The following is a 26,838-nucleotide window of genomic DNA, read 5'->3' as shown; positions in this document are numbered from 1 at the left end:
AAGTTCTGTTTAGAGAAAACGTGTATTTAATTAAGTATGGTTTCAGTAGCAATATTCAGTTTTCATCACTGCGTATTCCACACAGTTTATTATATCTTTAAAAACCGATATTAAATTCCTGGTGTCCTGTGGAGACTGCCCTGTTTTAGGAGAACACTGTAAAATGAGGAAATGAGTTAGAGGGATATTATTGATGGCATGGATGACTTCACTGTTCTCAAGGTTATCTTTCTATTCATGTTTACAGTCTCTAAATGGAGTGGGGGAACCAGGAAGGAGGAGAATTTCTTTCATACTGGGATTGTGTATTTTATTTACTTATTAGCAAACATTCTGAGGAGCATTGGTGTGGTTATTGATTCAAATTGCTTTCTTTAGAAAACTGTACTGGAACCTCACTAACAGAATTAACTAGAGAGTAGATTCAGTATAAGATCCAGTTGTTACAGGAGTGTGCATAAAAAGGCGGTACAACACTTAGGGTCCAGGGATTGGGTTTTGCAGTGAGGCTCCAGTGTAATGTATATTTTGTTTTTGGAAAAGCAGCTTCGCTGCATGCAATGTAACTTTAACAAAAATGTTCTTCAAATGGCAGATGTTGTTGCATGGACTCTCCTTGGTGCTAAATAATGGATATTTGCATTATAGTAGTAGTGTGTTTTTCTGAAATGCTTATTACTTGAATGTTTAAAGTTAATTGTTAGTGGGGCGAATGAGTTTTTTCCAGAAATTTAAGTAGGGGAAGAATTGTAGTGCAGATTGAAGTGCAGATTCTTCTTATTGCATTCAGTTAAAAGTAATTGACCAGTGGGAAACATTTTTCAATATATTTTAGTATCAGTATTGTGAATTCTCTGGAGGTGGGGTGAGTGGGAGGAAATATGGGTTCTTACCTTGTTGAAAGTAGAAACCCAAATGTGTTCAAAGTTCTTTGACTTCTCTCTCCCAGGGAAAATCATTTAAGAGAAAAAATGTAAACTTTGCCTTGACTGGACCTTGAAATACAGTGGAATACTGAATGATATTCACTGAAATGTGAATGGAGCAAATACTGTTTTTAGAGATATATTGGGAATTTTGTTTATTTAGGTTTTTGTTTTCTTTAGTATATAATTGAGAGTCTACAACACAGTAAAATGAAATATTTACTCAGCTGATTTGGAATTAGCAAATCATTACTCTGTTTTGTTCCGTTTGTGAATGGAAAGTAAACATGTATTAAAGAACGTGTTAGATTTCCTTCCTGTCTACTCACTGGTTTTACATATTACTGTTTTAACACCAGTGTTCCTGCTCTCTACCTCCGGTCTCCAAACAGTGCTACAATTTAGTTGACTTAATTTGTCCTTGGGTTTTCAAAGAATGCCTGTTGGTTTTATTTGCTTATTACATCTTTGGTTTATCACAAAGATGACTCTTGCTTGACATTGCATACCTCTCAGGGAACCCATTTTAAGAAGGCCTCAGAAGAGAATAGGTTGCCTGAAGAGCCTGCTTGACTTTGCTTGGGCTCTGGAGTTGCATGACAGGGTCCTCCTTAAAATTACCACACCGGACCCATTGCCAGTTGGAACTTGAGCCAATTACCTGTCTATGTGGCTGAATTAGTGTACCTTTTCAAAAGCAGAAATAAAGATAGTAGATGCCTTTAGGCATTATACAATCCCTCCAGGTTCTGCTGTCTGTGAGAAAGGAAAACAGATAGCTAAGACTGAAAAAATAAAAATCACTCATTTACCTCAATAAACTGTTAAAAAAATATATATTAGCTTTGTGACAACCCGGTGAGGTAGGTGTTATTATCCCCATTTTTCACATGTGGAAACTGAGTTTCAGAGGTGATATGTGTGATTGGACCCAAGTTAATACTACATAGCTGTGAAGTGGTAGAGCTGGCATTTGAACCCTAGCTTGGCCTGATTCCAAAAGTGTTCTTTCCTCTGTGCTTGAATGCTACTGTTTCTAGAATTTTCCATCTTAGTTTTGTTTGTGAAAACTTTACTTTTGAGATATCTGGTGTGTGGCTTGTTTAGCCATTATTTATTTGAAAATAAAAAAAAGAAAAACCTGACAAATCTTTGTAGGTGGAAAAAATTGCATTCCCATTGCCAAAATGAGCCCTCCTGAATCTTAAAGCTAGTGAGGTTCCTGAATGGCTTGTCTGCAAGAATATTTACTGTGCATTTGGTATGTGCCAAGGCCTATCCTGGTGTTGAACACATAAAGATGAACAATACAGACTTGTTCCCTGCTTTGAAGGAGTGCGTTATAGTAAGCAGACCCGTGAAGGAAAATCCAGACTAAACTACAAATAAAGTCTGAGAGAGAGAGAGAGAGAGAATATGTGTATAATAAACTATGAAGTTAGCCAAATGTATATGTGCTTTTAAAAAAATGTGAACCAGTTTAAACTAGGACTAACTCAACATTTTTTTAGAACAGTTGAACTGGAATATCTGGATGTCTCTGAACAAGTTGAACTGAATCAGTTTCTCAGTTGGTTCAGCTCTCCAGATTGAACCGGTTGATTGTTACATCCGATAATCAAGAGTTCAGGCCACGTAGAATATTTGCTAAGACTCTAAGACTAATCTGTCACAGGAGTAATATCAGTGTTAATAATAGTGTGTATCGTTTATTTTCCACTTTCTTTTTATGTGTCAGGCTCTAGGCACTAGGTTATTTCATTTAATCCTTATGGAGAAGTTATCCGTGATTGCTTTTTGCTATATGCAGTTATTGAACTGAATTGACTTGCTTAAGGTTACACATTTATTAAAGTGGCAGAACTGGGTTGTGAACGTAGGTCTGGATAACTGCAAAGCCAGTGCTCTAGTCACCATGCTGTAGTGATAGTAACTTGGCAACTGCCATTTTTAGGTTGGAACAAATTCTCCTTTATTTCTAGTGTTAAAAGTTGAAAGCTAACGCACCTAGAATGGTAGAGGTTCCATGTAATGGACTGACAAATTTTCTTGGGAGTGCCATTTGCAAGCTCTCAGCTGGGGAGAGTATTAGCGATAAACTTTTCTCAAGGGGAGGACTGATGATTTGGATTGACAGCAAGCACCGTGTGAATCAAGTTTTAGTGCCTCCTCCCTTCCAACTCTAGTGTGGATAGTGCTGGACAGTCAGTACAACTTTGTGAAGCTGCCTTTTCCTTTTTCTTTTCTTACTTTCAGTATGGATAGTGAGCCACAGAGGTTTAAGAACACTACAGTTGGAAAAGAACACTACAGTTGGAACTTGCCATAGGATAAAAGGATATTTTTTAGCTATGGGCTGTAGGTTGGTAGAAAGAATCCTAGCTCTGGAGCAGACAAATTCAGTTCTAGTCTTCTGCCTGCTACTTAGTAGCTCTCTGACATTAGGCAAGTTACTTAACTTATCTGAACCTCAATTTCCTCATCCTTAAAAATAGAGATAGTTATATCTACCTACAGGATTTTGTGAAATAGAGGAAGGTAACATCTATGCCTTACTGATTGCTTGTTGTTGAGGGATGAAAATCCATTTCTTTCATTGCTTCTTCCTGGTTCCCTATTCAAGGAGAGGGAATTCCAGTCTTACAGTCTTGGATTCCATACCAGGGCAGGCTAAGAATAAGATAAAGGACCAGGCAGATGATATGGCCCCTACTGTCAGGTGTTCTCCTTTTGTTCTGAGCTGTTTCCTTATGTGAGACTGGCTGTTCCAACTCACTGTCTTTGTCTCTTTTCTAATGAACATTGGGGATTTATCATTTCTTGTTGCATATCCTGAGGCTACTGTGAAGGCTTGGAGTAACCTTTTGGATTGTTTAATGGTACAGTCTGTTATATTTTATGAACATTAAAAATTTTTTTCTCTTTATAAGAAAATTTACAAAATATCATTACTAAAACAAACAAATAAAACCCCAGCCATTGGTAAACTCACCACCCAGAGAGAACATCTGTTGCTGCTTTTAGGGTCTGTCTTCCTTCTGTTAGGCAAGGAGGAATCCATCAAATTGTGCAGGCTGTCTGTGTTATTATGGTGATGATAATGAGTATAACCAGTGGTTTTTTACATGTCCCTTGGAACCCCAGAGTTTGACTTTGGAGTCACTAGAGGGATAAAGGAGGGCGTTGCATAGTGCTTACTCTGAATTTATCTGTACTACATAGCAGGGCTCTTTGTAAGATTTTATGTGAAAAATTTTACTGTGGAAATTCCCAAACATACAGAAAAATAGAACCATTCAACTCAACCTTGAACAGTTTTCAAAATTAATGCTATTCTTAGTTCAACTTTCTTCTTCTCTGTTTTTTGCCGGGGCATTATAAAGCAAATCTAAGATGGCCTAAAAGTAAAGAGGAGTTTGACAAATCAGTTTCATGTCAGCATTAAAAAAATTGTTCATAGACTTAAAAATAATATGATTGGTGCTGAAAGTTAGAAAAGACATATAAAATTTCCTTTGACCCCAGATCTCACTTCCCAAATTATCACTTACTAGTTTCCCAGTATCCTTGTAGACAAAAGCTTAAAAAAATACAAATATAACCATACTATACATACTGTTTTTTAATTAATAACTTTCTCAATTAATAATATATGTTGACCATTCTTCCCTGTCACCACATAAAACCCAATACAACCTTACTTTTTTATAGCTGCAATAATATTCCATTATATCATTTATCATTTAAAAAAGAATTTGGCCAATTCCCTATTGAAGGAACTTTAGACTTCAGTTTTTTTTGTATCCTAGCACTCCACTTTACTATTTTCATTGGACATTTATCTTAGGCTTGTAAGATTATGTCTGTAGAATAAACTCCTAGATCTACAATTGCTTGATCAAAGAATATCAGTGTTTTATTGTTAATTAAATTATCTGTATATAGAAAAGTTTAATAATCTCTCCCTTCCAATCTCCCCCCGCACCCAAATGTTAACAGTTTGTTGTCTACCACTGTGTATTTGGGGTTTTTTTTTGTTTTTAACCTGAGGGTATATAACTCTATAATTAAGGGATTTCCCCTCCTTTTTTTAAATAGGGAGAATGGGCTCACCCTAGAAAAACTGATACGGCACCTTCCTTTACTTCCTTTATTTACTTAACACTATATCACAGACATGTCCCCAGATTTATAAAGTCTAAATAACTCTTTCATCAGTGGTACTTTTATCATTCGTAGATTTGGTGGGGCGGGGGTGGTGAGAAAGAAGAGTACAGTTTTTTTTTTCTTTTTTGAATTACAGCAGTTATAGAAAAGTGCAGAAATCTTAAGTGTATGGCTCAGTGGTTTATCGCAAATTGGGCAGTGCTTTTTTTTTTTTGATAGGTATGGCTGAATTGTTTTCATGGAGGTTGGACCATTTTATTTATTTGTTTGTTTGTTTATTTATTTATTTATTTTTGAGAGAGTGAGTGAGTGCGGTGGGGGGTGTGAGGGGCAAAGGGAGAGAGAGAGACAGAGAGAGACTCTTAAGCAGGCTCCACACCCAGTGTGCGGAGCCTGACACAGGGCTCCATCTCACAACCCTGGGATGATGACCTGAGCCAAAATCAAGATTTGGACACTCAAATGACTGAGCCACCCAGGCACCCAACTTGGACCATTTTATAGACTTCGAATGTTCAGTGCACTAAAGAAATCACATTTCCTATGGAAGAGAATCTCTACTATGGGAAAATTAAAACTACATCTTGTGTTACTAACAGTTTTAATTTATGGTTTCTAAAACAGAGTGCATGATGATAAGGTTTAATAGCATAATTTGAGGACAGGGAAGCAAACAAATGGGATTCAGACCATATTAGAAAATATCTTTACCTTTTCAACAAAAATGATGTCTTATACGTCATATAACAGACATTTATTATGTTACTTATAAAAATGCTGGTTTTATGTATTTCTATTGATTTATATTATTCCTTTTATGAAAGTAACACTTTTTCATTGCAAAAATCTTAAGAGAAATATGAAAAAGAAATGAACCATTCAGCCATAATCTCATTTCATTTTAGTGTCCATTCTTTTTTTTCTTGACATTTTCTGTATATGTATTACATATATTTTTGTTTCTTTGTTTATATATAGGCTGATACTCTATATACTGAATTATAACCTGATTTTTATCAATATGGTTCATATTAGTAAAAGTCTCAATTTTCAATAACTGTATAGAGTTTCATTGTCTGAGTGTACAATGATCAGTCTCTTTTGATGGACATTAAGGTCACTAAATTTTAGTGTCTATGATTAATTCCTCAGATTGTATTATTCATTGGAAAAATTCTGAGTCAAAGGATACAACCTTTCTTGGGCTTCTAAATTTTGACCAAACTTGAACGAAAAAGATACTAATTTACATTATAGTAGTTCCTCCATTATCTGTGAGGAATACTTTCCAAGACCCCCAGTGGATGTGTGAAATTGCAGATAGTACCAAACCCTATATATACTATGTTTTTTTCTGTACATATATACCTATTACAAAGTTTATTTTTTAAATTAGGCGCACTAAGAGATGAACAAAAACATAATAAAATAGAACAATTTTAACAATATACTGTAATAAAAGTTGTGTGAGTGTGGTGTCTCTCTCAGATTATCTTATTGTACTGTACTTATCTTTCTTCTTGTGATGAAATCAGATGATAAAATGCCTACGTGATGAGGTGAAGTGAGGTGAATGATGTAGGCAATGTGACGTAGCGCTAGGCTACTGGTGACTTTCTGATGACAAGTCAGAGGAGGATCATCTGCTTCCATACTGCAGTTGACTGTGGGTAACTGAAACTGCAGAAAGTGAAACTGTACATAAGGGGGGACTGTTGTATTCTCAGCAATGTATGATCATAGTAGGAATACATGCCCAGTGTAGAAAACTGGAAAACAGGAAAGCATAAAGACCAAATTTAAAATCAGTCATTGTTTACTCATGTGTTTTTCTTCAAGGCAACAAATATTTATGATGCTCCTTACTGTGTGCCAGGGATTAATATAGGGGATGGGTATACAAAACAGACAAAAAGCCACTCTGTCTTGAAACCTAAATTTTAATGCGGGAAAAAAGAAAATGAGTAAAGCACAGAATATGTTAGATAGTAATAAGTGCTACGGAGAAGAAGTGAGATAGGGCACTCCAAGATTTGGGGCTTTTATTCTGTATGAGATAGGAAGTTCTTAGAGAATTTTGACCAGAGGAGTAATTTGTCTCTGGTCTAACATTTAACAAGATCTTTGGCTGCTGTGTAGATGATAGAATGAAGAGAGGAGGCAGGGAGACCAAATCTAAGGTTGGCTAGTGTATTAGGGTTCTTCAGAGAAACAGAACCAGTAGATAACATAGGTAGGTGGGTAAATAGATATTTCAGAGCATTGGCTCATGTGATTGTGGAGATTGGAAAGTTTGAAGTTTGTGGGACAGGCCAGCAGGCTGGAGACTCAGGCAAGATTTCTCTGTTGCAGTCTTGAGGCAGAATCTTTGCTCTTAAGGCCTTCAACTTATTGGATGAAGACCACGTACATTATGGAGGGTAATCTGCTTTACTGACAGTGTACCAATTATAAATGTAAATCACATCTACAAAATACCTTCCCAGCAACATCTAGACCATTGCTTGGCCAAATAATTGGCCACCATGATCAGATATCTCTTCTTTAGAGGCCTTCCCTGACCACCCAATGTAAAATAACTTCCTGCTTTTCACTCTGTTCCTTTACCCTGCTTTATTTTTTCTTCATAGCATTTAGCACTGCCTGAAATCATATTCCATGTTATTTTCCCCCCTCCTGTCTGTTGTCTTTCTCCCCCACCAGAATCTAAGTTTCGTGAGAAAAGGGGTCCTGTCTTGTTCACTGTATGGTAAATATACCCATTTTCTAGAATAGTTCCTGAATAGGCATAGTAAGTTGGAATATGAAGGAATGGCTATCTTTAAGCTTTGTTAGGATTATATGGTGTAGTTGTAGTTGCTGCCCTAGCTAGAACTACTTTGGATTTTATTCTCTGAGTTCTTTGAATCCAAGTGTTCATGTGAGTTGAAAGTATTTTGAGTAAAAATTGATTTTGCTTTGAAGACTAGCTTGTATTTTTGTTTTGTTTAAAAAATACTTTTTTCTGGGGCGCCTGGGTGGCTCAGTCGATTAAGCGTCTGCCTTCGGCTCAGGTCATGATCCCAGGGTCCTGGAATCGAGCCCCATGTCGGGCTCCCTGCTCGGCGGGGAGCCTACTTCTCCCTCTCCCTCTGCCTGCTTGTACTCTCTCTATATATCTGTCAAATAAATAAATAAAATCTTTAAAAAAATACTCTTTTCTGATTATAAAAGTAATACATGCATACTGTAGAATGTTTGGATGAGAGTGGAAAGGAAAATGAGAAATAATCCTCAATTTAGGAAGTGCCATTCTTACTATTTTGGCATATTTTCTCTCAGTATTTAATCCGTGTATATGTATATGTAATTTCATATGCTTATTTTACTTTATACTTTGTACACTTATGGTGATTGTGTTAATGTTTTCCTATTACTAAAAATTTCTCATGACATAATTTGAAATTACCATGTAGTGTATTTGATGAATATCACGTTATTTGTCATTTTTCTGGGTGTTTAAATCTTCATTTTTAATTATTTAAAAACTAATCACCGTCTTTCTGCATAAATCTTTGCCTTCATTTTGAATGACTTAGAATATATTTCTAGGAGGCATACTGTATATGTCTTGTTAAATTGTTTTCCAGAGAGTTTGTATCTCATTGTACCCACACTAAGATTAAACTTTGTTATTTTGAAAAAGTTTAACAAGCCTTTTCAGTAGTATATTCTCAATTCATAAGCCTCTTTACAAATGGTACTTCTCTCTGAGCAGTTTGAGTATATGCTGAGTCAGCTAAGGCATGGCCTACTAAAAGAAGGTCTAATACTACTGAATATGCTTGGCCAAGGAAAAGAACTCCAGAGACATTTTCAAACACATAGCAACTGTGCCAGCCTGTGCCTTCCTGTTGAGTTGCCTGGGTGCTATCTTTGATGGACTTCAAAACTGAGATCAGTCAGTTTGAATGAGATTATTCAGAAAATACTTAAGAAAGTATAGAATCACTTGTAAATCTTGTACATATTTACTGACTACCACTATGTACCATGTACCGTGTACTGTGTACCGTGTGATGGCCTGGTAATACGAAGAACCAACTGCCAATTTTTGTAGATAGGCTGTACATAAAGACTCTCTACCCTAATATAAGGGAGGTTCTTTCTCCCCTCTCTTTCCTTTAGAAAACCAGGAGTCATTTATTGGAGTCCTTATAAGATCTCTTATATTATAGGATGCTTCCTAGTTATTTAATTTGGAATAAAAGGCAAATGTTAAATCCTCCATCTTTAAGACAGCAGGTTATGAAAACTTAAGGATTAAAGTATTGGTAGCAGAAGACACTATCACCTAATTAATTTCAAAGAAACAATTTTGCCAAAGGAAACATTGCCCCAGGGGATCTGGAAGAGTTCACAGGAAAGGGATGGATGGATGAACTACTAATTGACTTCTATGAACGGTTGGGGAAGACATGAACTTCATTCAGTACTAGTTTTAGATGTTTATTGAGATCATCCGACAGTAGTGGTGAAAAGGAGCACAGAAGATTTCAGCACATTTTTTCTGAGAGATAAGATCCCACAATTTGTTTTATTTTTATTTTTAAAATTCTTTAAACTAGGCTCCACCCCCAACATGGGGCTTGAACTCATGACCCTGAGATTAAGCGTCACATGCTCTACCGGACCAAGCCAGCCAGGTGCCCCGATCCCACAATTTGAAGTGTTGGGTATTAATTAATGCACACCAGCTGTTGAAAGATTTTGCTTTTCATTTATTTTGAGACAGTTTCAAGCTTATTTCTCAGTACAATGCAAGAACTTTTTGTTTCTCAAACTATTTGAAAGTAAAGTTGACTGAATGTTTTGTCGTGCTCTAATGTTTTAATGTATGTTTCTTACAGAGGAGGTTGTTTTACATAATCCTAATAGGAGAATCAAATTAGTAAAATAACATTGACACATTACTGCCATCCAGTCTTCTAAGTTTCATCAGAGGTTCGATAATGTTTTGTTTTGTTTTGTTTTATTTTTTTCATAGCAAAGGTATCCAGTTCAGAATGATGTGAAGTTGTCATACTTATTTAATTTCTTTCAATCTTGAATAGTTTCTCAGTCTTTGCTGGACTTTTCATGACCATGACACTTCTGAAGATTATAGATAATTTATTTTGCAGTATGTCTGTCAATTTGGGTTTGTCTCTTTCCTTATGATTAGAATTAGGTTATACCTCTTTGAAAGGAATATCACAAAAGTGATGCTGTGTTCTTCTCATTGCATCTGATTATCAGGTGGTATATGATTTTGGTTTGCCTCACTACTAATGGTGATCGTCTTGATTACTTAAGTACGGTGGTGTCTAGCAGCTTTCTTCACTGTAAAGTTATCCTTTTTTCCCTTTGTAATTAAATATTTTCTGGAGGTGTTTTGAAACTATATAAATGTGCCCTTTTCATTAGAATTTCAGTTTATTCATTTATTATATCAGTATAGATTTGTGGTTCCTATCTTATTCAGTAGTTACAATTTGTTATTATCATTATTTATTTTGATGGTCAGGCAGTTCAGTGTTTGGCTAGTGGATGCCCTTTCAGCTTGGCTCCTATATTTGATCTGTCCTCATAATTCTTTAAACACTTCTTACTTTCTGTTGCAACAAAAATGTTCCAGGCTCATTTTGTATTTTCCTATACTCAGCGCTGGGATGAGTCAATTCTCCAAGGAGCGTTGGTTACTTTTAGTGAAGAATGGTATTTAAATCTCAGTGGTAGGTGTGCTTAGTGCTACTGGGATTGCTTTTAGGCCCTCTCAGCCAACCATGTTAGGTAATATATGTATAATTTTGTCTTTCTCTATAAAAAAAATTCCCTCCTTTTCTATGTATTAAAAACCATGAGTTCACAATATCTCCGATTCTAGTCAAATCTCATAGATTTCATTCTAGCCTTATGTAAGGTAACGCTTTTTGTTTTTACTTTTTTTTTTTCTCTTTAAGTAGGCTCCATGCCCAGTGTGGACCCCAGTGCGGGGCTTGAACTCATGACCCTGAGATCAAGACCTGAGCTGAGATCAAGAGTCAGATGCTTAACCAACTGAACCACGCAGGCGCCCCTGCTTTTTGTTTTTATAACTCCCTTTTCTAACAGCGAGAAACCTGGCTTCCATTTTCCACAATATATTTACTCATTCAGTTCTAGAATGTATATTAAGTAGTTTTAGAATTGCTCACCTACATCACTGGAAAATAAATGTACTAAGCATAATGAATATTTCTTCATAATTAAAAAATAAATCTTTTGCTTGCGGCTATATTACTGAGTTTCAGGAGTCACTTGATTTAGTTTTTCCCCCATCATTAAGTGTGATTATATTATTCATTTGAAGTATATTTAGTTTTCTTTCTTTCTGCTCTCCTAATCCTTGTCGATTGTATTTTTTAGTACATAAAGCATTTAATGTACCTAGTTCTAAGAGTCAAAACAACACAAGCAGATACAGTCATCCTTTCTGTCCTGTTCTCATTCTTCCCATTTTGTTTCCACTGGATAACCAGTTTCCTTAGTTTCTGGTTTATCCTTCCTAGGTTTTTTAGTGTACTAATGAACAGGTACACATATGTATGCTTATTTCTTCTACAAAAGGTGGTGCATAGATAGGTACATAGCTACTCCTTTTCACTTTTTTTTTTTTTCACCTAAAAATGTACCTTGAAAATTATTCTATATCAGTCTATAGAGGCCTTATTTATTCTTGCTTAAGGATGCCTAGTATTCCATAGTGTTGATATGCCATAGTTTATTCAACCAGTATCTTATCTATGAGCATGTAGGTTGTTTCCACTTTTTTTGAAATTAGAAACAGTGCTCCACTGAATACTGTGCATATGTATTTTCATAATGTTATTTAATTGACAATGCATCTTCAGGGATAATTCCTAGAAGTGGGATTGCTGGATCAAATGTAATTACAAATGTAATTTTGTTAAATATTGCCAAATTATCCTCCAAAAGGGATGTACACGTTTGCTTTCCTACCAGACATATATGAGAATGCCTGTTTTCTCACTGGTTCACTGACAGAATATTTGCCAGTGTTAGGTGAGAAATATGTAGCTTTGATTTGCATCTCTTAAGAGTAAGTCCGAACATCTTTTCTTATTTAAGGGTCATTTTTATATCTTTTCCCCATTTCCTATTGGGATTTTGGTAATTTTTACCCCTCAATCTAAAAGAAATTTTTAGGCATGTAAGTCCTTTCATCTGTGACATATGTTGTAAATATTTTTTCCATCTTTTCATTTTCCTTTTGATTTTATAGTGTTGAAAATATTGCTGTGCAAAAGTTAAAATTTTTATCTAGCCAAATTTTCCTATTTTTCCTCTTATTGCATCTGGATTTTGACTCATAGTTAAATCACCTTACCGTACACTCAGATTTTAAAGGAATTCACACATACCGTTTTCCAGTACTTATGGTCTCTTTAAGTTTAAATTTCTGATCTATTTGGAGTCTATTCATGTATAATCTATTAAGTATGGCTCTAATTTTATCTATTTCCAAATGGTTAACAAGTTGTCTCGGCGCTTCTTGTTAAAAACATCCAGCAATTACACTTCAGGGAATATAAGGTATGGAAAACACAGATTCAAAAAGATATCTGCACCCCCCACCCCCAGTTGATAACAGCATTATTTACAGTAGCCAAAACACGGAACAACCTAAGTGTTCATTCATGGATGAATGCATGTAGAAGTTGTGTTATATATACACAATGGAATATTATTCAGCTATAAAAAATGAAGAAATCCTATTATTTGTGACATATCATGGATGAACTTTGAAGGCATTATGCTGAGTGAAATGTCAGACAGAGAAAGACAAATACTGTATAATTTCACTTGTATGAGAATCTTAAAAAGCAAACAAACAAACCTCTCCAGACTCACAGAGAAAGAGATCAGACTTGTGGTTACCAAAGGTGGGGGATGGAAGGTGGGGGAATTGGAAGAAGATGGTCAAAAGGTACAGACCGTTAGGGATGTAAGGTGCAACACGATGACTGTAGCTAACACTGCTGTACAATATATAAGAAAATTGTTAAGAGAGTAAATTTTAAGAGTTCTCATCACAAGGAGAAAAATAATTTCCCCTTTATTCTTCTTTCTTTTTATTGTATCTGTATGAGAAAATGGATTTTAGCTGTTGTGGTAATCATTTCACAGTATATGTAAATGAAACCATCTTGCTGTATGCCTTAAGTTTATACAGTGATGTTTGTCAGTTATTTCTTAATAACTCTCAGAAACTCCAAAAAAAAACCACAAAACACCCTTCATCATTAGGGTTTAACATTCCTTCAGTGATTGGTAACGTATAACATGCCGTTCTTTAACAGTGCATACAATGATAAGATTAATTTATGTTTTTTTTTAAGATTTTATTTATTTGTCTCAGAGAGAGAGAGAGAGAGTGAGCACAAGCAGAGGGAGAAGCAGGCTTCCCACTGAGCAAGGAGCTTGATGGGGACATGATCCCAGGACCCTGGGATCATGACCTGAGCTGAAGGCAGATGCTTAACTGACTGAGCCATACAGGCACCCCAAGATTATTTATATTTAAAATATGTATGGTTTCATCTGTGGAACTAAATTAGAGGCAATATGTAACGTTTAATGAAACTTACCTGTAAAGCCTGTTGGTGGGTCCTGGCTTTGTTTCAAATGTCTGTATAGAATAAATAAAGAATAAAAAAATAAGTTACTCAGTGATGTGAGATGCCACTTTTATCATGTACTGAATGTCCATTATGTACTTGGGTCTATTTCTGGACATTCTATTCTGTTAGACCAGGATTTGGCACACTATGGCTGGCTGGCCAAACTCAGCCTTGTTTTTGTAAATAACGTTATTTTGGAGCACAGCCACACTCATTCATTTACATAGTGTATATGGCTGCTTTTGTGCTACACCAGAAGAGTTGAGTAGTTGTGACAGAGACTGTGAGGCTTGCAAAGCTTAAAATATTTACCTTTTGACCCTTTACAGAAAAAGCTTGCTGACCCTACACTGAGGTAATTGCATATACCTATGCCATAAAAGTACCTTATTTTTAATTAGAATGACTTATGGTAGTGGGTTTTAGTGCCTGGTAGGCCTGACCCCCCCCACCCCCTTGTAGCTTTTCTTTTTCCATGTTTTTTTTTCCTGAGTATTCTTATAAGTTTGTTTTCCCGTATGAACTTGAGTATCAGCTTGCCTGTGTTTCCATAAGAAGCTTTTTATGTGATTGTTGGGCACATGTCAAACATATAAATTGGGTGAACTGCACTCTTTGTAGTGTTGAATTGTCTTATCTAAGAATGAGTTATGAAGACTAGAATAGAGAAACTTCCAAGGAACTGGCCCACAAAACTGCAGCAGACCAGCTGATTTCTTTTTTTTTTTTTAAAGATTTTATTTATTTATTTGAGAGAGAGAGTGAGAGAGCATAAGAGGGGGGAGCGGGAGAGGGAGAAGCAGACTCCCCGCTGAGCAGGGAGCCCGATGCGGGACTCGATCCCGGGACTCCAGGATCATGACCTGAGCCGAAAGCAGTGGCTTAACCAACTGAGCCACCAGGCGCCCCAGACCAGCTGATTTCAAGGGGAATTCTATTAAATCTTCAAAGGACATTTTAGGCCAGAAGCTTCATGGATTGTTTTGTAGCATTGATTTTGAAGGAAAATGTTTAAATTATTTTTATGGGAATCATTTTTAGTTCTTTTCTTTTGATCAGAGACTGTTGTTAGTTGATTTTTCTCCTTTATGGAATTTACTATTTCTTTGTGATCTAAATTATGATCAGTTTTCATAAATTTTTCATGTGTGCTTGAAAAATAGGTTTAGTCTCTATTAACAGAGTGTAAAGTTTGATATCTCTAAGATTTGCCTACCTTCTTGGTTATATTTATTCTTTTAAACTTTGTTTTTTGTCTTCCTGTTCTGACTTGGACTGGGAGTAGTATGTGTTCATGTATTTTTAATCTATGTTGTCTCTTTGCATATCTTCTACTTTCCTTTCATGATGTGTTTTTTTTTCTTTTATTTTTGAAACTTTTAAAAAGATTTATTTATTTATTTTAGAGAAAGGGAGGGAGAGAGAGAAGGAGAGTGAGATAGAGCTGGAGCACGGGGAGGGACAGAGGGAGAGGGAGAGTATCTCAAGCCGACTCCCCATTGAGCATGGAGCTTGATGCGGGGCTTGATCTCACCACCTTGAGATCATGACCTAAGCTGAAATCAAGAGACACCTAACTGACTCAGCCACCCACATGCCCTTTCGTCTTTGTTTCTGAGTCATCTCTTGGTTACTGAAGAAGGGCTCATGGGTACAGAATTCTCTGACCTGTTAACTTGTTTAAAACTGTTTTTCAGTTGCCTTTGGATAGAACATCTTTGCTTTATTTACACTTTATTTCTACAGTGTTTTGAAAATGCTGCTCCGCTGATGCCTTGCTTGGTATGCCGTTTGTTTTTTTTAAGATTTTATTTATTTATTTGACACACAGGGAGCACAAGTAGGCAGAGCAGCAGGCAGAGGGAGAGGGAGAAGCGGGCTGCCTGCTCAGGGGTCTCGATCCCAGGACCCTGAGATCATGAGCTGAGCCGAAGGCAGTCGCTTAACCAACTGAACCACCCAGGTGCCCCTGCTATGCCGTTTTTAAGAAGTTTGATGCTAGTCCAGTGCTCTTTCTCCTGTAAGGTTTTTTTTTTTTTTAATTAAAATTATTTGGACTGGAAACTGAGAAATTTCCTCTTTATCTTCAAAATCTAATAATTTCTGTAAGATACTTCTAAGAGTTTAATGCTGTGGACCAATTTTTCTGTAGTACCTGGACACCTTTCATTTTTTATTTTATTTTATTTTTGAAGATTTTATTTATTAGAGAGCGAGCGAGAGAGGAACAGCATGAGAGGGGAGAGGGTCAGAGGGAGAAGCAGGTTCCCCACTGAGCTGGGAGCCCGATGTGGGACTCAATCCCAGGACTCCGGGATTGTGACCTGAGCCGAAGGCAGTCGCTTAACCAACTGAGCCACCCAGGCGCCCCCTGGACACCTTTTAAACGTGCAGTCAAGTTTCTTTTTATTTCTGGAAAGTGTCTGTGAGTTAGTGTTTTTTTTTTTTTTTGACAGTTTTGTTGAAGTGTAATTCACATATCCTACAATATGCTCATTTGAAGTATACGATTTATCGATATTTAGTATGTTTACAGAGTTGTGCAACCATCACCACAATCAGCTTAGAACATTTTTATCACCCCAAAAGGAAACCCTTTTAGCTGTCACTCTCCTTTTCTTCACTCACTTAACCCTAGAACTTGATCCTAAAACTTGGATTATAGTTTTAAATGTTATTCTATTTCATTTTTTTTGTGTCTGTGTGTATATATATGTGCATATGAACTCCAATTATACATGAGATGGATCTTCTTTGTCTCTCATTTCAACTACTTTCTGTCCCATTTTGCTTCTTTTTCTTATTTCCATTCACTTAGGTTATTTTCCTGCTTTTCTTCAGTGACACTACATTTTTCATTTGAATTTATCACTTTTGGGCATTGTAATTTACTTTCATTTCTGTTATAGTTTTGTTTCTGTTTCTTTGCTGAGTGAAATCTTGTTTCATTTCTTCCTGCTTTTGGTTAATTTCTGTTCTTGTTTTTGAACTTCTGATTTAAGACATTTAAAAAATAACATCAAAAGCTTGTTTGAGCAAAATTTAGTTCACTTGGGAGTAACTCTTTTCAGTTAGGTTCCCTAAGAGCAGTAAGGCATACCTGGTATATAATAAATTCACTTCTGTTATATGTAACTAATATGATAGTTATCTATGTATTGTCCTTCAGAAAATTAAGAAAATAGTTATTGAAATCTCTCTCGTTGGGGCTTAATTATCTTGCTGAACTCCAGTTAAGAAAGATTGATTTGTGGTGTTTTAGTTTTCTTCTGCTCTCCTCCTACTCTCTCTGTCCTTTTATGTGTGGGTTGTTTTTTGTTTGTTTGTTTTGGTTTTTGTATAGCTGAAGATTGCTCATGTTGCTACATTTTTTGGGACAGGGCTGGTAGTTTGAGGTTAAATTTACAAAATTCTTAGTTTAAGAACATCCTTTGTCAGTGTAAAAAAGTGTAGTTTCTTTATTGGAAGATTTTTTGGGGGGATAGGTAGGGAGTAGGAGATTTTGTTGGGGGAAGCTTTGCATCCTTTGAATGTTTTTAAAAATTCTTTAATGTTACAGAATCTTAAAATCCCTCCCCTGGCATTTCTTTTTCCTTTAGTCATATAGTTTCCAAAAGATGCCGCCTTTTCTCCCCTTTTTAAAAAGATAAAGTTTATTTTTTAATGCAGTTTAGGTTCATAGCAAAATTGAGTGGAAAGTATAGAGGGTTCCCATACATTTTCTGCCTTCACACATACACAACCTCTCCAGTATTGACAGTGGTACTTTTACTACAATCCATGAACCTACATCATCATCCAGACTTCATAGTTTACATTGGTATTCACTTGATGGGTTTCAACAGATGTATAGATACATATTCACTATTACAGTACCATATGGAATTGTTTTGCTGCCCTCAAAATCTTGCTCAGCCTATTCATCCCTTCTTTCCTCTAACCCCTGCCAACCACTAATCTTTTTACTGTCTCCATAATTTTACCTTTTCCAGAATGCCATATAGTTGGAATCGCATTGGCTTCTTTCATGTAGTAATATGCATTTAAGGTCCCTTCGTGTTTTTTCATGGCTTTATGACTTATTTCTGTTTAGTGCTGAATAGTATTCCACTATTTGGATGTACACAGTTTATCCACCTACTGAGGGACATCTTGATTGCTTCCAAGTTTTGGCAATTATGAATAAAGCTGCTATAAATATCTGTGTGCAGGTTTTTTTGTGGACATAAGTTTTCAGCTCCTTTGGGTAAATACTATGGAATGCAATTGTGTGATCATGTGGTAAGAGTATGTTTAGTTTTGAAACTACCCAACTGTCTTCCTTTTTTTTTTTTTTTTTTAAGATTTTATTTATTTATTTGACAGAGAGAGACACAGTGAGAGAGGGGACACAAGCAGGGGGAGTGGGAGAGGGTGGAGCAGGGAGCCCGATGTGGGACTCGATTCCAGGACCCTGGGATCATGACCTGAGCTGAAGGCAGATGCTTAACCACTGAGCCACCCAGGTGCCCCTACCCAACTGTCCTCCTAAGTGGCTATACCATTTTGCATTCTCAGCACCAGTGAATGAAAAATTTCTGTTGCTCTACATACTCATCAGCATTTAGTGTTGTTCATGTTTTAGATTTTGGCCATTCTGATAGGTGTATCGTGGTATCTTGTTTTAATCTGCAATTTCCTAATGACATACGATGTTGAACATCTTCTTCATTTACTTACTGCCATTTTCTGTTCATGTCCTTTGCCCATTTTTAAAATTGGGTTGTTTCTTTTCTTATTTTTTTCAGGGTTCTTCATATATTTTAACTAACAGTTCTTTATCAGATGTATCTTTTGTGAATATTTTCTCCTAGTCCGTGGCTTCTCTTTTCTTGACAATGTCTTTCACAGAGCAGAAGTTTTTAATTTTAATGAAGTCCCGCTTATCAGTTATTTTTTTCATGGGTTATGCCTTTGGTGTTGTATCTAAAAAGTCATCACCATACCCAAGATCATAGATTTTCTCCTACATTATTCCAGTCCTGTTGGTAGAAGAGCGTGTCTTTGCTCCATTGTATTGTCTTTAGTCCTTTGTCAGACATCAGCAGACTATATTGGTCTGTTTCTGGGCTCTCTGTTGTCTCATTGATCTGTTTGTGTATTCTTTCACCAGTACCACATCATCTTGATTGCTGCTGTAGTTTTATAATAATTCTTGAAGTTGGAAAATGTCAGTCTTCTGGTTTACTCTTCTCCTTTAATATTGTGTTAACTGTTCTAGATCTTTTACCTCTTCATATAAACTTGAGAATTAGTTTGTTGATATCCATAAAATAACTTGTGGGGATTTTGTTTGGGATTGTATTGAATCTTTAGATCAAGTAGGGAAGAATTGACACTGTGACAATATTGAATGTTCCTATCCATGAACATGGAATATCTGTCCAATTACAGTGTTTTCTAATCTTTGCTAATCTTTCATCAGAGTTTTGCAGTTTTTCTCATATAGATCTTACACATATTTTGGTAACTTTATACCTAAATATTTAATTTTTGGAGATCCTAATGTAAATAGTAATGTATTCTTAATTTTAAATTCCACTTATTCATTGCTGGTGTATATGAATGCAAATGACTTGTATATTAACTCTGTGTTCTGCAACCTTGTTGTAATTGTGTATTAGTTCCAGAAGTTCTTTTTGGTCAGGTTTTGTTTGTTTTTTTGTTTACATAGATGGTCATGTCATCTGAAATCAAAGACAGTTGCATTTCTTTTTTCCCCATTGTATACCTTTTATTTCCTTTTTGTCTTACTGTATTATCTAGGACTTCCACTACCACGTTGAAAAACAGTAATGAGTGGGGACATTCTTGAATTGTTCCTCATCTTAGCATAAAAACTCCTCAAGTTTTTTACCATTAAGTATGATGTTAGGTTTAGGTTTTTTTGTAGATTCTTTTTATCAAGTTGAGGAGCTTCCCTCTATTCACCTTTCCTTTTACACTCTTTTTTTGCATCTCTGATCCTTTTTTTTAAAGTCCCTTATCTGTAATCAACTCTGATTGATCAGAACTCTTTCTCAGAATTTTCATACTTAATGTGCTTTTATGTCCATCTCCATCTTGTCTGTTCCTTGTTTCTCTCTTTTTCTTTTTTGTACATTTTATCCTGAACTACTCTTGCTCTTCAGGAAGGCTTATGGCAGGAATATATTGGTGTCCCAGAATCTATTTATTTTTTTACTCATGTTCTGTTCCTTTTGGTTATGCTGAGGGCTTGAGTTTTATGCAATTTCATTTGCCCTTTTAATTCTTTGTATCCTATGACTTTGCTACCATCACATATTTAACTTGTTTTGTGGGTTTTCTAGGATTTTCTGTGTAGACAGTCATGCCATCTGGATCTTTTCTGACATTTATGCGTTTTATTTCTGATTGCATTATTGGACTGGCTATAACTAGTGAAATTTGTATGAAATACAAGTATGAGAATAGACATTCTACTTTCGTTCTTGAGTACAGGGGGAAGTTTTCCATTTGACCATTAAATATGACATTAGCTATAGATGTGTGGGGGGTGCGCATGCATATGCATATATACATTCTTTATCACATTGAGAAAGTTACCTGAGAGTTTTTAATCATAAGATGGTTTTGAATTTTGTTATATGCCCTAAATACTTGTATTGAAATCATCATATAACTTACCATCTTATCCTGTTAATGTGGTGTATTATATTGAGTTTTTGAATATTCAGCCAGTCTTTAATTCTGGGAAAGCCCCAACTGATCATGATATATTAGCCTTTTTATATAATCTTGGATTTGATTTGCTAATATTTTATTGAGGGTTTTTGCTCCTTTATACCTGAAGGCAATAATGTCTTTTCTCAGGTGGTAGCATTAGGCTTATCCTAATAAAATGAGTCACCCTCTCTGTTTTTCAAAAGAATGTGAAAGATTACTGTTATTTCTTCCTTAAATGTTTGATAGTATTTACTGATCAGGCCATTTGGGCCTTGAATTTGCTTTGTGGGTAAGTTTTTGTTTTTGATTTGCACTTAGAATTTTTTAGAAGTTAACTTTTTTGATGTATACCTTATAATACAATTCACCAATTTTAAGTTTGCAGTTCATTTAGGTTTGACAAATGAATATAGGAGAACATTCACAACAATCATGTTTGTCTGTTTTTTTTTCTTGCGATGTGTTTGAGGGATTTTAGTATCAAGGTAATGCTGGCCTCAGTATGAGTTGGGAATGTTTCTGCCTCGTCTACTTTCTAGCAGTTTCTATAGAATTGATATTACTTCTTTCATAAGTACTAAATAAAATTCACCAGTGAAGCCAATTTCTTTAATAGATATGGGGTTTCTGAGGTTATCTATTTCTTGTTGGTATTCTTGTATCTTTTAAGGAATTTGTCCCTTTCATCTGAGTTGTGGAATATATCAGTGTAAATTTACATTATTTCCTTATTTCCTTTAATGTCTACATGATCTGTATTTATGTTCCTGCTTTTGATATCTGAGACTGGAAGTTTGTTTCTTACCTATTTTTTTCCTTATCAGTCTGGCTAGAGGTCTATCAATTTTATTAATTGTTTCAAAGATTTGGCTTTGGTTTCATGGATTTTTCATTATTGTCTTTCTCTTTTCTATTACATTAATTTTGGATCTCATCTTTATTACTCCTTCCTGTTGCTTATTTTGGGTTTAATTTGCTAATTTCCTTGTTTTTTAAAATGGAAGCTTGGATTATTGCTTTGAAGATGCATTTAATGCTGTTAAGTTTCTCTCTAATTACCACTTTAGTAATATCCCATAGTATTTAATATGTTGAATTTTCACTTTCATTCAGTTCACAATATTTTCTAATTTTCCTTGTGGTTTATTTTTTGATTCACATGTTATTTAGTGATCCATTGTTTAATTTCCAAACTTTTTGGGATTTTCTATTAGATTAATTTTAGATAAATTCTGTCATCCTAGAGCATACTTTATATGATTTCAGTCCTTTAAAATTTATTGAAACCTGTTTTATGGCCCAGAATAACATTTATCTTGGTGAATGTTTGTTGTGTACTTGGAAAGAATGTGTTCTCTTGTTGGGTAGAGTGTTCTATAAATGTCAATTAGGTTAAGTTGGCTGATAGTGTTATTCAAGTCCTCCATATCTTTACTCTTTTCTGTCTGCTTGTTCTATGTATAACTAAGAGAGGAGTGTTGAAGTGTCCAAATATAAATTTGGGTTTGTCTGTTCCTCCTTTGAGTTGTGTCATTGTTTTTTTTCCCCCAGATGTATTTTGGAGCTCTGTTGGACAAGGGCAAATACATTTAGGATTGTTAACATTCTTTTGATAAATTGACCCCTTTATCATTATGAGATACGTTACTTGATCTCTGATAACATTCTTAGCTCTAAAATCTCCTTTGTCTAATATTAATACAGATTTTCTTTGATTTTTAGATTTCCTTTGGTTAGTCATTTACGGTATATATTTTTTTCCTGTCCTTTTACTTTTTTTTTTTTTTTTACTGTCCGAAGTATTTGTTAGTTGTTTATTTATTAAGACAAACTATTCCATAACCCAATATTTGTGTTTCATAGTTCAGGAACACAGGTCAGTGACAAACTTCAGTGGAACTCAACCCAAAGAAATTCTTTACATTCCAAAATCACTTTGCACTCTGAAAGATACCAGCCTTCTTCATCTCCTCGAAATCTTTCATGGAATCATAATTTCTGTAGAAATCTGCATATGCCTTCTTTCTTGGTTCGGCCACAGCAAACTGATAGAAAGCTGCAACCCCCAGGGATACAGCGAACGCTCCAACAATATGAAATCGCAGACGCTTGGCCAGAAGGCCTCGCATCTGAGGTTTCATCAAAGCACTGGAAGTCATGGTGAATTTATTCTCCTCAACACCAACCTCAAATCTAACGTCCTTCCCAACTGATACAGGAATGGACCTGTCCTTTTACTCTTAACCCGTGTGTCTTTGTGTTAAAAGTGGGTTTCTTTTAGATAGCGTATAGTTATCCAATTTCACAGTTTCTGCTTTTTAATTGGAGAATTTTGACTACCTATATTTAGTTAATTACTAATATGTTTGGTTTTAAATATACCATCTTACTGCTTTTTATTTGTCCCATCTGCTCTTTGTTTCTTTTTTACTCTTTTTCTGCCTTTTTTGGGATTCATTGAGTTTTTCAGTGAATCCATTTTCATCTTTACTATTGGCTTATTAGACTTCATTTGCTTAATTTATTTTTCTCATGGTTTGTTGTAGGGTTTACAGTTTGTGTCTTGAACTTGTCATAGCCTGTCTTAAAATAATAAGATACTGCTTCATGTATGTGGGAAGAAAGACCTTAAATCTGTGTACTTGTGCTTCCCTCCTCCCTTCCTTGGTGCTATTGTTGTCTCACATTTTATTTTTACAAAGGCTATGATATATTGTTACTGTTTTTACTTTAATCAGTCACGTGTTTGTGTGTATATAACATTACTTCAGAAGCTGTTTATTGGTTTTTAAAAAAATTTTATGTGATAAAATACAAATAAAATTTACCATATTAATCATTTTTGAGTATACAGTGCAGTAGTGTTAAGCATATTCACGTAGTTGTACAACCAGTCTTGAGCACTTTTTTGTATCCACTAAACAACTCCTCATTTCCCCTAGAGGGAGAAGGAACAACCATTCTACTTTCTGTTTCTATGAATTTGAATACTCAGAGACCTCACGTAAGCGGAATCGTAAAGTATTTGTCTTTTTGTGACTGACTTATTTCACTTAGAGTAATGTGCTCAAGGTTCATCTGTGTTTTAGCATGTACAAGAATTTCCTTCCTTTTTAGGGCTGAATAATACTTCATTTCATGTTTATATCGTATTTAGCAGTGTTCCTTCAGTGGACACTTGAGTTACTTTCACTTTTTGGCTATTGTGAATAATGCCATATGAACATGAATGTACAAATATCTCCTTTTTATTTTGAAATTCTTTTAATTCTTTTGGTAGTATACCCCAAAGTGGTCTTGCTTACTCATATGGTAATTCTATTTTTGATTTGTTGAGGAAGCACCATTTAGTTTTCCATAGCCAGTACACCATTTTACATTCCCACTAGCAATGTACAAGGATTCCAGTTTCTTTACAGCCTTGTTATTTTCTGTTGTTACGATAGTAGTCATTCTGATAGGTGTGAGGTGGTATCTCATTGGTTTTGATTTTCATTTTCCTGGCAATTAGTGATGCTCAGTATCTCATAGTCTTTTTGGCCATTAGTATATCTTCTTGGAGAAGTGTCTATTCAGGTCCTTTGCCCATTTTGAATCAGGTTGTTCGTTCTTTTAAATTTTAGGGATTTTTTTTTTATATATTCTGGATTTTAATCCCTTATTGGATATGTGATTTGCAAATATTTTCTCCGATTTCACAGGTTGCCTTTTCACTCTGTTGATTATACTTTTTGATGCGCAGGAGTTTTTAAATTTGATGTAGTCTAATTTATCTATTTTTACTTTTGTTGCCTATGCTTTTGGGATCATATCTAAGAAATCATTGCCAAGTGGAGGGTCACGAAGCTTTTCCTTTATGTTTTTTTCTAAGAACTTTACAGTTCTAGCTCTTATGTTCAGGTCTTTGCTCCATTTGAATTGATTTTTATAATATGGTGTATAGTAAGGGTCCATCTTCATTCTTTTGCATGTGGATATCCATTTTTCCCAACACCATTTGTGGAGAAGATTGTCCTTTGAATGATTTTGGCACCCTTGTCAAAAATCATTTGACCATATATGTGAGGGTTTATTTCTGGGCTCTCTATTCCATTGGTCTGTCCATATGCCAGCACTACATTGTTTTGATTACTATGGCTGTGTAGGAAATGTTGAAATCAGGAAGGGTGAACCCTCCAATGTTGTTGTTTTTCAAAATTGTTTTCGCTATTTGGGGGCCCTTGAGATTTCACATGAATTTTAGGATGGGGTTTTTTTGTTGTTGTTTTTTTACAAAAGGTGCTGTTGGGATTTTGTGGGGATTACCATGAACCTGTAGATTGGTCTGGGTAGTATTGACATATTAACAATAGTAAGTCTTGCAGTCCATGAGCACAGGATAGCTTTCCATTTTATTTGTGGCTTGTTTAAAATTTCACTCAGCAGAATTTTGTACTTCTCAGGTAGTCAGTCATATTTAAAAAATTGTAACATGGGAAAAATTATTTTATATATACCCTAACTTTTACCATTTTTCTCTTCATTAATCTGCATTCCTTCATTAGATCTAAGTTTACTTCTGGTTTTATTTTTCTTTTGTCTGAGGAACTTTAACATTTCTTATAGTAGAGGTCTGAGAACTTGCCAAATGCAGAGTCCTGGGAGCCAAGTGAATGAAGTATATCAAGAAGGAGGAAATGCTCAATCTTACTGATAGGTCCAGAGATGTGAGCAGTAAGAATTGGCTATTGGAGTTAATAACTTGTAATATGATGTCTGTTTTAATGAAAAGAAATGATTAGACAAAGGGAATGAAACTCCGTTCAGACATCCATTGACTAAATGCACATTCTCATGGATCCAGCAATTCTAGGAATTTGATCAGAAGAGGTAATGACTTAACGTAGGCATGAAGGTTTCTTTGCAGTGGTGTATAAAGTAATAAAAAGTTTAATGTCCATTACTTCCTGTGTTGAGTAAGTAAATAATGAGATGAAGCAAACTGGTAAAACCATTAAAAATGAAAATGTGGGTCGTCAGTAACCTAACACATGCATGACACATGGAAAAAGCAGTGATTCAAGGGCATGTTTCAAACAATTTTTTGACATGTAGTTTTCAGTCTGTATACCAAAATGCAAATGATATTTGTCTTTGGGCAGTACTTTGGTTGATTTTTTATTTTTTAATATGGCTTGGATATTTTCTTTTGTGAAGTGCCTATACAAAGGTTTTACTCCTTTTTTGGTTGGGTGTATGTGTGTGTGTTTTCCTTATTGATTTGAAGTGTTGTTTTTGTTTTTGTTTTCTCCTTAATGTTCCAGATGTATTATCAACCTCTCAGTCTGTGGATTGCCTTTTTTTTCTTTTAAATTTAATTCTTTAAAAAAATTGAAAGCTATTTTACATATCATTAAATGCAGCTGTTTCAGTAGTATGCAGTTCAGTGTTGCACCACCAGCATAAATCAGTTTTAGAACATTTTAATCACCTTTTCAGTCTCTTAATAATGCTTTCAGTGAACAGAAACTATTTTAATAGAATTCATCATATTTTTCTTTCTCGTTAGTAGTTATGTCCTGTTTAAGAAAGCTTGCCTATTCCAAGATTATGTTCTGTGGTTTCTTCTAAAAGAGAATTATTATTATTTTACCATTACATTCAGATCTGCAATCTATCTAGAATGGATTTTTTTCCCTCCTTGGTGAGAGAAGAGGGCCTTGGTTTTCAGTCAGGTTGAGTCATAATGTGGGATCTGAGTTTGGATGCTATTTTGTTCTGTTGATCAGTTTGTCTACCTTTGTCTCTACATAGCACTATTTTAGTTACTATAGCTGTATAATAGATCTTGATATCTCATAGTGTAAATTCTCCAGCTTAGTCCTTCCAGGTTGCCTTGTTTTTTAATATTTTCATATGAATTTTAAAATCAGCTCAATTTTTGGGAGGGGGGAAAATGCCTGCTGGGATTTTGACTGGCATTGTGTTGAATTCATCATCTCGTACTCTTTCAAGTTTTTGGTGGGTTTAGTTTTCTTTAAACAGTATAATCTCTAATTGGTGCTCAATAAGTGGTAGCTAGTCTTCTTACAAATGTAATTCATTGCTTTGTAATTTCTTCAGGTAGGTTTTATGTTTGAATCTTAGATTAGTCTGCCAAGTTATACTTAAACACAACAATATAAGAAGTGATTGTAATGCAGTATGGTATTTCTCTGGCTTTGGCTGACATCATTGATAGATGCTTTAATTTTTTTTTTTTAAATGATTAATAATGGAAGCAAAAAAGTAAAAATGTTCTTCTGGTTTAACCCCCCCCCCCGCCCCGCCACTGAGCA

At 35.2% G+C, this 26,838-nt stretch overlaps 1 protein-coding gene across 7 annotated transcripts in view; it reads left to right on the top strand.

The window, feature by feature from the left end:
• The window catches only part of FBXW11 (F-box and WD repeat domain containing 11), a 122,084-nt gene that overhangs the window by 40,301 nt on the left and 54,945 nt on the right, over nt 1-26,838 (top strand). The window lies entirely within an intron of this gene.

The sequence above is a fragment of the Phoca vitulina genome, unplaced genomic scaffold (assembly GCF_004348235.1).
Source record: "Phoca vitulina isolate PV1807 unplaced genomic scaffold, GSC_HSeal_1.0 scaffold6, whole genome shotgun sequence".
Classification (NCBI taxonomy): Eukaryota; Metazoa; Chordata; class Mammalia; order Carnivora; family Phocidae; genus Phoca; species Phoca vitulina.
The sequence above is the reverse complement of the archived record's forward strand: the minus strand, read 5'-3'. Positions and strand labels throughout refer to the sequence as shown.